The following is a 12,274-nucleotide window of genomic DNA, read 5'->3' as shown; positions in this document are numbered from 1 at the left end:
AAGTCGTCTCCGATGTCTAGGGAGAAGAGGGAAGAACAGAGTCTCTTCTCATGGCCAAACCCGATATTTATTAACAGTGACGTCACCAGCAAAGGACAGTTTTGCCCAAAGAATACTAAACTCTTAAGGATCATCGTAAGTGGGATATGAGTCAAAACAGTATGAAGTGTATGAACTTGCAGACAGATCTGCCATCATCTGAATGTTTGTGAGCCACCCTGATTATGATGGTATTAGATAGTGGGGACATTTGAAGATGAGTAGAGTGTGACAGAGCTTGTACTAGAGAACCCAGAGAGCCACCATGCCTTTCTCCCCTGTGAGGACAAGTAGTGGTGTCCTCTGTGACCCAGAGGCAGACCCCCCCCCCCCCCCGCACTAAAAGTCTGCTGGCATCTTGATCTTGAATTTCTCAGCCTCTGTACAGATAAATAAAACTGTGTTCTTTAGAACTTACTGGACTTATACTACTTTGTGGGGCCCATCTAAATGGATTAGGAGTCTAACAGATAGCCTCGGGAAGTAGGAAGCTTAAGAAGAGCAGGGAACAGTATGACGAGGGTTCACTTCTGATAGCCTACCTCATGGGAGTTGAATCAAAAGAATTTGGATTCCTCTATAAATATGACAACATCTAGGTATTCAGAATTCCAAGCTACAAGATCTTAAAATATTGAAATACTTTTAATATTTTAAATGTTTAGCTGAGTTGAAGACAGGAGAAGAATCCATCTAGGATAAAAGTAGTAAAAGGGGACATGAATTCAAGGCAGAAACTGGGTATTGGAGCTGAATCTTGTCTTCAGGAAATCTGCTAATACACAGTTGGGTAAGTTGTGTTGTTTTAAGCAGATGTTAGCATGTGAGGAAAACCAAGGACAAAAAGAAGGATTTACGAGAAACAAGATGGCAACGGAGACTCTTGCTAGATAGAGAGAGACAGTTGTCCAGAAGGCAACAGCCCTGATAAAGAGGAAATGGTAAAATAAAACTCATTTCACTGAAACAGACAGTGGAAGTGCTTTCCTCTGTCAACTTCAAGAAAATAAAAGGTTGCCTGAGGATAACCAACCACAAGGTGAGCACCATAGAGACCTGCTATGTTGTTTACACGGTTTAAGTGCCTCAAATATCCAACAAGAGCAGGGCGTTGGTGGCCACACCTTTAATCCCAGCACTTGGGAGGCAGAGGCAGGTGGATCTCTGTGAGTTTGAGGCCAGCCTGGTCTCCAGAGCGAGTGCCAGGATAGGTGCCAAAACTACACAGAGAAACTCTGTCTCGAAAAAAAATCCAACAAGAGAATTGAGTGCAAATGATCACAGGTCAGTAATGCTCAGGAGCTGGGAAGAAGTAGTCTCAGATCTCTAAGGAGAAGGTGGGTGTGAGAGTATGGGGGCTGGGGGGGCAGAGGGGGGCGTAGGATCAGGAAGTAAAAGCTCAGTGCTCTATCTGGAAGCCCAATGTCCCAAGTTTAATCCTGGAAGCCTTGTAAAAGGCTGTTCGGAGTGGATTTCAGTACAGGGAGCACCTACATTCACACAGAGAATAATAACTCTTTTGAGGGAGGAAGGGAGGGGAGGAAGGAAGAAAGGAAGCAAGCAAGGCAGCCAATTGGCTTGACTTACTGGTTTACTGTGTGGCCTTAACTGGAAATCAGATAACCATTTATTGACTAAGCAGTGAAACCTGGTATCTAAGTTCCCAGAAGTGACCAGTGATCATGCAGACATAGTAAAGTTCATTGAGACACTAATCCAGGAAAACAAACAAACAAACCCCAAATCTGTAGGGAAATAAACTTCAGTTAACTCTCAAACAATTGCTATGGATAATGTTTCAATTACCATACATATTAAATACATATATATATTAAACATCACAGATACATCATATTAATACAATACATATTAAACATCACAGATACATGATGAAACAATACAGCATAAACGGTAGCCAGCAGACGTAACAGACACATAATCACATCACAAAGAAGACCCATCTGAGAACAATTTAACGCCAACTGCAAATTGTGTGTATACATATGTGTGTATACATATGTGTATGTTTAAAGGGAAAAAAAGAGCATCAGAAGTATAAACAAAAGACAAAGACTTTCTTTAAACTTAAGGCTATTTGGTAGTAAAGATTTACAGTGGGATTTTTAAGCAGAAACAAAATGCTTATTTAGAGGGTAATCCTTGTCTATTAGAGATATACATTGAATTATAATAGATAAAATGATATAATGCATGGGATTGTCTTCAGAATTATCTAGAGTGGGAGAAGTGAGTAGATATTCAGAAGAAACAAATCAACCATGAAATATTCATTACTGAAGGTAGGTGATAACACATATGGGTTTGCCTTGCTTATTGTTTTTCCTGTGACATGCGTGCTAATTAGTTTTCTCATTGCTGTGACCAAATATCTGCAGGAAAAAAAAATGCAACTTAAATAAGGGAAGGAGAGTTTATTCTGACTGCAAGTTGAGGAGATATAGTCCGTCGTGGTGGGGAAAGCATGGTAGCAGCAGTGTGAGGCAGCTGGTCCTATCAGACACAGTCAGGAAGCAGACGACCAAGAAGTGGGGTCAGGCTACAGAGACTCAAGGACCAGCCCCAGGTACCCATTTCTCCAGCTAGGTTCTACATCCTAAAGGTTCTACGGCCTTCCCAAACAGCACCATCAGCTGGAGACCAAGTGTGTGTACACAAGCACGCACACATGCGCACACACAAACCTCTGGAGGCTCATTTCAGATCCAAATCACAGTGCCCTGATACAGATTTTATCGTAAATAAAACTGTTAACCTTTTTCAGTGAGCATGGAGATTGGAAGAAACGAATTAACTTCCAAAGACATACACACACACACACACACACATACACACACACACACACACACACACAAAGTAGCTCAAGATTTGGGAGATATACGTGGTAACAGACAAATTATAACAGGTTTAGTGAACTCTAAGATATATCTAGAATAATTACCAAGAATGCAGCACAAAATCAAATGGACCTTATCAGAGTTTAAGATAATCAGAAGGTAGATTCATAAGACTAAAATGTTTCTAATAAGAGATCACAGAGGAAATAATTAGCCAGGCAAGATGGAATTTTGAAGAGATGTATCCTGGTTTACCTTTATTGCCAACTTGACACAGCCGAGAGGCATCCCTGAGGAGGAGCCTCCGTGGAGGAACTGACTAGATCAGATTGGCCTATGGGCATGTCTGGGGGGACTATCTCCATAATTAACTGATATAGGAAGGCCCAGCCCACCATGGACAGCACCATTCCCTAGGCAGGTGTTCTTGGACTGTGTGTGTGTGTGTGTGTGTGTGTGTGTGTGTGTGTGTGTGTGTGTGTGTGTGTGTGTGTACGTATATACATAAGCTTGAGCCTGCCAGCAAGACAGCAAGCCGTGTTCTTCCATGGTTTCTGCTTCAAACTCCTACTTGAGTTCCTACCATTTCAGTGATGGGCTGTGACCTGGGAGGGACAGTCATTGTCTTCAGGCATGGACTCCAGACTCCAATAAGTAGTTCCAAAGCCATGGTTGCATAGAAAATCCTGATTAAAGTCAGTAGGTCTCAAAACAACAACTAAAGTCATAAATGTGGGAAGGGGACTTTAACGGAGAGCAGCAAGTGTGGGAAGGGGATTGGAGTATGGAATTTATAACAAGAAGAATGCACATTATATACACGCATGAAAATCTCAAAGAACAAAGTACTTTTAAAAAGGTTTTGTTAAAAAAAAAAAAAGAATTCCCTTTGGATACATCATAGTGATCAACATTAACAACAGAGCCATCCGTTTCCTCTCAGAGACAAAGGATGGAACAAATCATGATTAGATTGATAGCTGATATCTCAGCAGCAGCATGGGAAGTCAGGAAATACCACAGATATGACCCCAAAGTGCCGAAAGAAATGACAATCAATATACAAGTACTAAACAAAATGATCTGTCAGAAAGAAAAGTGAAAGCTATTTTCATGCAATCAAAACTGGGAAAGTTTACTGCTAACAGTTAATATTTTAAAAATCGAAGGCATAACCTTCAGATGATGATCATCACAGTAGAATTTAACCTGCAAGAAGGAACAGTGAGCAAAGAAGCCACGTGATACATGTAGGGAAACACAGAGTACATAAAATACTAATGTTGAAGATGGAGCAAACATCCTCTTCCCCGTCCCTCATATTCAATCCAGCTGAGAATGCTGGACATTATATAGAAAACAGACCTAAGGCATTCAGAGCAAAAGCACAGCAGCTGTTGTCTTGGGGACCTGAAAGAGCTCCCTAGTTCTGTTTGTCTTGTCTATCCCAAACCTTACAGATTGCCCTAGAGAACAGGCAGTCTGTAACATGAATAGATACAGAGAAAACCCTACAACTTGGAGATGGAAAAGTAGAAATTATTTAGTTTTCATAACCAAGAAAAACATACTGAAAGAAGAAAAACAGCAACAAAGCCCTAAGACATGTAGAGTTGTGGTAAACAATGAAACCTCAGCAAGGAAAGGAGATGATCCTGAATAAGTATATATAAAGAAATAATTGGGGGGAAAAATCCCAAAGAGGACCAAAAAAATGTACACCTAGTCAATTTATGAAAATGATCAAATCACTACAAGATGTATCAAGGTCAAACTCTGAAAGACTACAAGGAAAAAGAGTCTTAGCACAACCAAAAAGAAAGGATGCCTTATACTAGAGAAAGATGGCTCGAATAGCAGACTTCTCAGAAATATGGAAGTCGAAAGGAAGTAGACAGGGTGTCTTCCAGTCTCCAGTGAGATGAAGCCAATGTGTCACCAGCAGATCTACTATGAAATAATGGTTAAAAAGAAATCTTCTGAATAGGGATGTCTTAGGGTTTCTATTGCTCTGACGAAACACCATGACCAAAAAGCAAGCTGGGAAGGAAAGTGTTTAATTGGCTTACACTTCATCTTTGTTGTTCACCACTGAAGGAAGTCAGGACAGGAACTAAACCTGGCAGGATCCCAGAGGCAGGAGCTGATGTAGAGACCATGAAGGGGGGCTGATTTCTTCCCATGGCTTGCTCAACCCACCTTCTTATAGAACCCAGGACCAGCAGCCCAGGCATGGCACCACCCACCATGGCCTGGGCCCTCCCGCATTGATCACTAATAGAGAAAATGTCCTACAGTTGATTCTTATGGAGGCATTTCCTCAGCTGAGGCTCCTTCCTCTGATGACTCTAGCTTGTGTTAAGTTGACACACAAAACCAGCCAGTACAAGAAAAAACATTTAATAAATGATCTTGAAACAAGAAAGAAAAAACAAGTTAATTTTATTTGTTTCATTAGGGGTTGGTGGATTTTTTTTGTTTTTGTTTGAGACAGGGTCTCTTTAAATACTCCTGTCTGTCCTGTAACTCAATATGAACACCAGGCTGGCCTCAAATTCACTGAGATCCTCCTGCCTCTGCCTCCTGAGTGCTGGGATTAAAAGCCTGCACCACCATACCTGGCCCCAAACAGTGGGATTCTTTCTTGTCACAGCATTTGTTTGGAGGTCAGCCACTTTGTGGAGTCAGTTCTCACTTTCCACCTTAGGTGGGTTCCAGGGATTGAATTCAGATTGCCCAGCTTGTGTCCACTTGCAGCAAGCACTGTTCCCAACTGAATCATCTTCCCAGCCAAACAAAGGAAGTTTTTATGAAAAGGTGTTCACCTGCCCAAGGAAGCTCAAGTAGAATGCTTAGACCATGAACATTCATGAATGAACTCTAGGTAAGGGAACTGAGTAGCTTGGATGAGGAAATTTCTTAGAGTGTCTTTTGTTTTTGAATTTTGGATCCTCTTATTGTATTTCAGGCTTTAAGTGAAATGTAACTGAAAAGTGGGAAAGTAATATTAATATGTAATCGACATAAATATTAATGTATAATTATCATGCAATTACAATACATATAATCATAAAATTAAGATATACTGTAAGAATAAATAATTAATTTGAACAACCACATGCAAAGGTAATATTAGCGGGAAAATTGAGAGATTGAGGGGAACCTCAGATATCTGATAAAGCACTGTTTTGGGGGTGTATCTGGCTGATGTTTTCAGGAGAGAGTGACATTTGAATTATTGGACTAAGTAAGAAACTGCACCTTCACCATGTGTGGGAAAACACAACCAAAGCTAAGAAATTTTATCAATGACAGGTATCATAAACAAACAAACAAACAAACAAGTCTTGAAGATGCAGGCGCTGCAGAGACAGAGGTCAGACAATTTGCTTTTCTTCTGGAACTGGAACCCTCTTCTGCCTTACACACCAGAGCTGTGTTCTGTAACCCTGGACCTGTAGTACTGTGCCAAGCTAGCCTAGTTCTCTAGCTTGAATATGGCTTATATATTGAATATATGATGTTCTTTTACACACACACACACACACACACACACACACACACACACACACACACACACTTCTTTCCCTAGAGGACTCTACTATACAACCTGTGTTGTAGGATGGTAAATTGTATAAAACTAAAGCTTTTCTTCTTATTTTATTTATTTTTCTTTTGTTTCTTCTGTGGCATGTGGATATTCATAAGTTAGGGATGTTGAGTTTAGGCCCCATAACAAGACCCTGACACTCTCTCTCTCTCTCTCTCTCTCTCTCTCTCTCTCTCTCTCTCTCTCTCTGACACACGGACACACAAACATTCAAATAAATAGAGATGTGTACTTTATGGATGATAAAACTGCACATAAGTTCAATATTATTATAAACAAAATCTCAGTGAGATAACTGTTCTGTAGACACTAGAAGATGCTTGTAAGGCTATACAGGTTTGCAAATGTGTATAAACATCTAAGACCTTTCTGAAGGACAGCGCCATATGCTCTATCTTCCATTTATCATTTTATTTTACAGTGGCATTTGATAGTGAATGCAATAACTTGTGTTTATTTCTAGGCCCACACTCCCAAAATGAAGGTTTATTTTTCTTCTAAATTTTCCCCAAAATAGATTCTGACTGGTTGGGGCAAAGGGAGATTTTTTTAAACAAAGAGAAAACACAAGCAATAAAGAAAACTTTTGATGTATTTGACAATTAAAGTTAAGAACTTGTCTTCCAAAAGACCAGGAGGAAGGCTACAAAATAGTCTACAAATCAGGGTATTGGTTATTGGTATCCAGGATTTTAAATATTTTATAACCTCTAAAATTTAGTGATAAAATGATAACCTAATAAAAACAATAGATATAATCATAATAGATAACATATATGTTATAAAATATATTTTATAGAAAAACCTAATAGCAATAAATACATAATTAAAATGTCTTTACTTTGTGTGATGGTTCGTTTAAAATGTCAACTTTCCATAATGTAGAATCATCTGTGAAGAGCATCTCAATTGAGGAATTAACTTAATCAGGTTGGCCTGTGGATACATCTATGTGTGTCTGTGTCGGGACTGGGGTCTTGATTGTTGACTGACCTAGCCCACTGTGGACAGTTTTATTCCCTAGGCTGGGTGTGATGCTGTATAATAGTGAAGAAAACTAGCTGAATTCAAGTGGGTGGGGCACACATGGGAACATTCATTTCTCTCTCCTTCTAAGTATGGGTGTGATGTGCCTGGCTGTCAAAAGCTCCTGTCTCTGTGATTTCCCTAGAATAATGGAGTGTTATCTAGAATTGTAAACTGAATAAACCCTTTCCATGTTGCTATTTGGTTGAGATATTTGTCACAGCAATGGAAATGAAACTACAACATTTTGGAAAAAATCACAAATATTGATTTATTCTAATTCTATTTGCATAAATTGAAAAACAAGCAAAACTAAAAATATTATTTAGATACATATTTTCTTATAGTAATAACTGTAAAGAAAATAAAATAATACTAATAACTAGCAAGGAGTACAGAGAAAGATTAAAAGACACTGAAATATTCTTCCTCTTAAACTATGTGTGGTGACTACAGTGTATGTTTCATGAACATTTGCATTATACTTCCATGAAAGAGAAATCTAACACATAATATGATTGTATTAGTTTGCTTTCTATTGCTGTGATAAAACTGTGACCAAGGGCAACTTGGGAACAACAGGGGTCATTTGACTTCCACTTCCACATTACACTCCATCATCAAGGGTAGGAACTCAAGTCAGGAACCTGGAGGCAGTAACCGAAGCAGAGACCATGGAGGAATGCTGCTTATTGGCTTGCTCTCTATGGCTTGCTCAGTCTGTTTTTCTATACCTCCCAGGACCACTTCCTGGTCTGTCCCCACTAAGCTGGGCCCTCCTACATCAATCATTAATCAAAATGGCCACATAGACTTGCCTCCAGACCAATCTGATGGAGGCAAATCTTCAATCACAATTCCTCCTTCCAAGATATGGCTAGGTTTGTGCCAAATTGACCAAACCCAACAAATACAATGATCTAACAAAAAAAATAGAGAGAACATATAGTTTGTGTTTTTTATATCCTGTAGTAGAATGATTACAAAGTACATAAACCACACTTCTCAACATTCCTGTATGTCCTTTGCAATATGAATCTCAGACTTCTCCAAACTAAGTCAATGTCTCTATATCAGTCTATGCATTTTCTTCATACTATTCTCATAAGAAGCAGCTATCTTCCATTGTTCTCTTTTCTTGAGAACATTGAGATTATGTAGTTTTCCTTGTATCTTTATAATAATTGTAATAGTTAATCTCAATTATCCACTTGATGATACTTAGAATCAGCTGGCAATGGGTGTCTCCAAATACCCGTTGGGGGGGTATCTTTTTTATCATTTTTTTAATTTGAATTAGAAACAAGATTGATTTACATAACAATCCCAGATCCCTTCTCCCTCCTGTCCTCCCCTACCACCCCCCCAACTAAAACCCTACATATCACATACCCTTTCTTCTATTCTTCACTGACTCAACCTTTCTGATCCCTCATGACCTTTTTATCCTTCCTCTTCTTCCCTTCTCATTCTCGTAGCTCCCTCCCCCCTCTTCCCATGCTCTCAATTTGCTCAGGGAATCTTGATCCTTTCCCCTTCTCCAGGGGACAATGTTTATCTCTTTTAGGGTCCTTCTTGTTTACTAGTTTCTCTGGAGGTGTGGATTGTAGGCTGGTAATCCTTTACTCTATGTTTAAGATCCACATATGAGTGAGTACATATCATGTTTGCCTTTTTGTGATTGGGTTACCTCGCTCAGAATGGTTTCTTCTAGTTCCATCCATTTTCCTGCAAATTTCAAGATTTCATTGTTTTTTGTTTTTTTGGGTTTTTTGCTGAGTAGTACTCCATTGTGTAAAAATACCACATTTTCTCTATCCATTCTTCGGTTGAGGGGCATCTAGGCTGCTTCCAGTTTCTGGCTATTACAAATAGTGCTGCTATGAACATTGTTGAACAGATGTCCTTGTATGAATGTGCTTCTTTTGGGTATATGCCTAAGAGTGGAATTGCTGGATCTTGTGGTAGACTGATTCCTATTTTCTTTAGGAGTCGCCATACTGATTTGCAAAGTGGCTGTACAAGTTGGCACTCCCACCAGCAGTGGACAAGTTTTCCCCTTTCTCCACATCCTCTCCAGCATAAACTGTCATTGGTGTTTTTGATTTTAGCCATTCTAACAGGAGTAAGATGGTATCTCAGAGTTGTTTTGATTTGCATTTCCCTGATAGCTAAGGATGTTGAACACTTTCTCATGTGTCTTTCAGCCATTTTAGATTCCTCTATTGAGAATTGTCTATTTAGTTCTGTACCCCACTTTTTAATTGGATTGTATGGTGTTTTGGAGACTAGCTTCTTGAGTTCTTTGTATATTTTGGAGATCAGCCCTCTGTCAGATGTGGGGTCTGTTAGGGGGTATCTTGATTGGATTGGCTAAGATGGGAAGACCTGCACACTGTTAGTAGAAGCATTCCCTGAGCTGAGGTCTTGGATTGTATAAATAGATTAAGGGAGCTGAGTATTCATTGCTCTCTGCCTTTTGACCACAGAGGCAATGTGCAGAACTGCCTTCTCAAGTTCCTTTCTCCTTAACAATCCCACCATGGTAGACTGTACCCTCAAACCATGAACCTCCCATAAATTGCCTTTGTCAGAGGATTAAAATAATCTGATGTTAAAATTAAATTTCAAGGACAGAAAAAGTAACAAAATCAACAACCTTAAAAATAAAGAATGCTGGCCTGGTGGTGGTAGCACACACCTTTAATCACAGCACTGGGGAGGCAGAGGCAGGCAGATATCTATGAGTTCGAGGTCAGCCTGGTCTACAGAGTGAGTTTCAGGACAGCCAAGGCTACATTGAGAAACCCTGTCTTGAAAAGCCAAAACCAGCCAAGCAAATACATAAGGAATGCTCCATTTTCTTATGTATAAATGGCCTACAGCTCTTATTTTAAATATTATTGTTTATCAATCACTCTTGATGATGCCTAATATTTTCCTCTTAAAATAAAGGATACTTGAAAAGTTCAACAGTCCAGTGGGTAGGGGAAACTTGAAGAGGTGGTCACCAGAATTGCAAGGAAGAAGAGTCAGTCCCTTCAGTGTTCCTCTATTTGTCTTATCAAGAGACCTTTAGAAACAAACCTGGCCCAGGCCTCAATATCTCATTTTTTTCAGAGGAGCAAGACAAGACAGAAGCTGTCCTTTTCACAGATTGCATGAAAAAAAATTTGACAATTTATTTGTCTTTATTTTATGTGCATTAGTGTTTGCCTACATATATGTCTGTGTGAAGGTGCCGAATCCCCTAGAGGTAGAGTTACAAGCAGTTGTGAGCTGCCATGTGGGTGCCAGGAATTGGACCCAGGTCCTCTGGAAGAATAGCCAGTGCTCTTAACTGCTGAGCTATCTCTCTAGCCATCTCTCTAGCCCCCTGAAAAGATTTTCTTAGCACAAGAAATTTCCATACAGACAGTTCTCTCAATGGAGTCACCAACTTGCAAAGCTTGTTCATTCACTCACTCCCAGGTAAATTGCTTTGTTAGGTGCATGCTTTTATTAACACTAATGCACTTTCTATGCTTCTCCATACAGCTAAGGATCTTAAAATAACATGACCGAGCCCCAAGCTGCAAGCTGAACATGGAAAAACATGTAAATCCTCAGGCTATATCTGATAGAGAGCTAATTAAACAACTCTGGGTTTTTCTGCACAAGCAACGGGGAGCTCTGCCTACCTGCCTCGCTCAGCAGCAATGAGGGAGGGGAAGGGTGATGATGAATGGTGATGAGTGGTGATGAAAACTCTACTAAACATGACATGTTTCCAGAGGCAATCTTTTTCTCCTTTTCCTATGTAGGCCATTAAGATATTTGAGATACAACATTCCAAGCACCACTTTTTAAAATAAACTTTTTATTTTAGAACGCAGTCAGATTTACAGAAAAAAGTAATGAACATAACAAAGATTTCCATGTACTCTACACATTCCCATTATTAGCATCTCCAGTGACTGTGACACATTTTTACAATTAATTAACCGAATTGATGTGTTATTAACTAGCATCAGTACTTTATTCAAGTGTCCTCATGTTTCTCTTAATATCTGCTTCTTCTCAGGGGTTCTGTCCAGCATCCCATACCATACCTATGGCCACATGACCTTGGGTTCCTCCCAATGGAACCCATCTTCTTTTATAATCTTAAACACCTGGGGCTTACTGATAGACTATAGAACGTGCTCCAGTTGGAATCTGTCTGCTGTTTTACTCAAAGTAAAGGTGGACATCTTGGGCAGAGGGAATTTCACAAGAAGGAAAGTGTTATTTTCATAAAGCCTCATTTTCAAAATTCCAGTTTTAGAAGTTGGATCTGAGCATTCAAGAGTGACTGTAGTGATATTTTGTTTGTAATCTAACAAATAAAACTTTCCTGAAGGTCAGAATGCAGAGCTAAGCTACTAGTTAACCATATCCCTAAGACACTAGTTGGCTATAGGGAACAGGCAGTGGTGGCACACACCTTTAATCCCAGCACTCTGGAGACAGAGGCAGATGGATCTCTGTGAGTTCACGGCCACCCTGGGCTACATGAGAATGAATCAGTCTAAAAGAGAAACAGAGCTCACACCTTTGATCCCAGCACTTGAGATGACATGCCTTTAAAGCCAGCACTAGAGAAGAATATAAGGCAGGGGCTCAGTGCAGTCTCAGGGCAGTCTTAGGTTTGGTGGAGAGCATTGCAGTCTGTAGTCACTCTGAGGACAGGATTCCCTTCCCCCTTTGGTCTTAACCTTGGTAG

Source organism: Cricetulus griseus, assembly GCF_003668045.3.
Source record: "Cricetulus griseus strain 17A/GY chromosome 1 unlocalized genomic scaffold, alternate assembly CriGri-PICRH-1.0 chr1_1, whole genome shotgun sequence".
NCBI lineage: Eukaryota > Metazoa > Chordata > Mammalia > Rodentia > Cricetidae > Cricetulus > Cricetulus griseus.
This window is presented reverse-complemented; position numbering follows the sequence as displayed.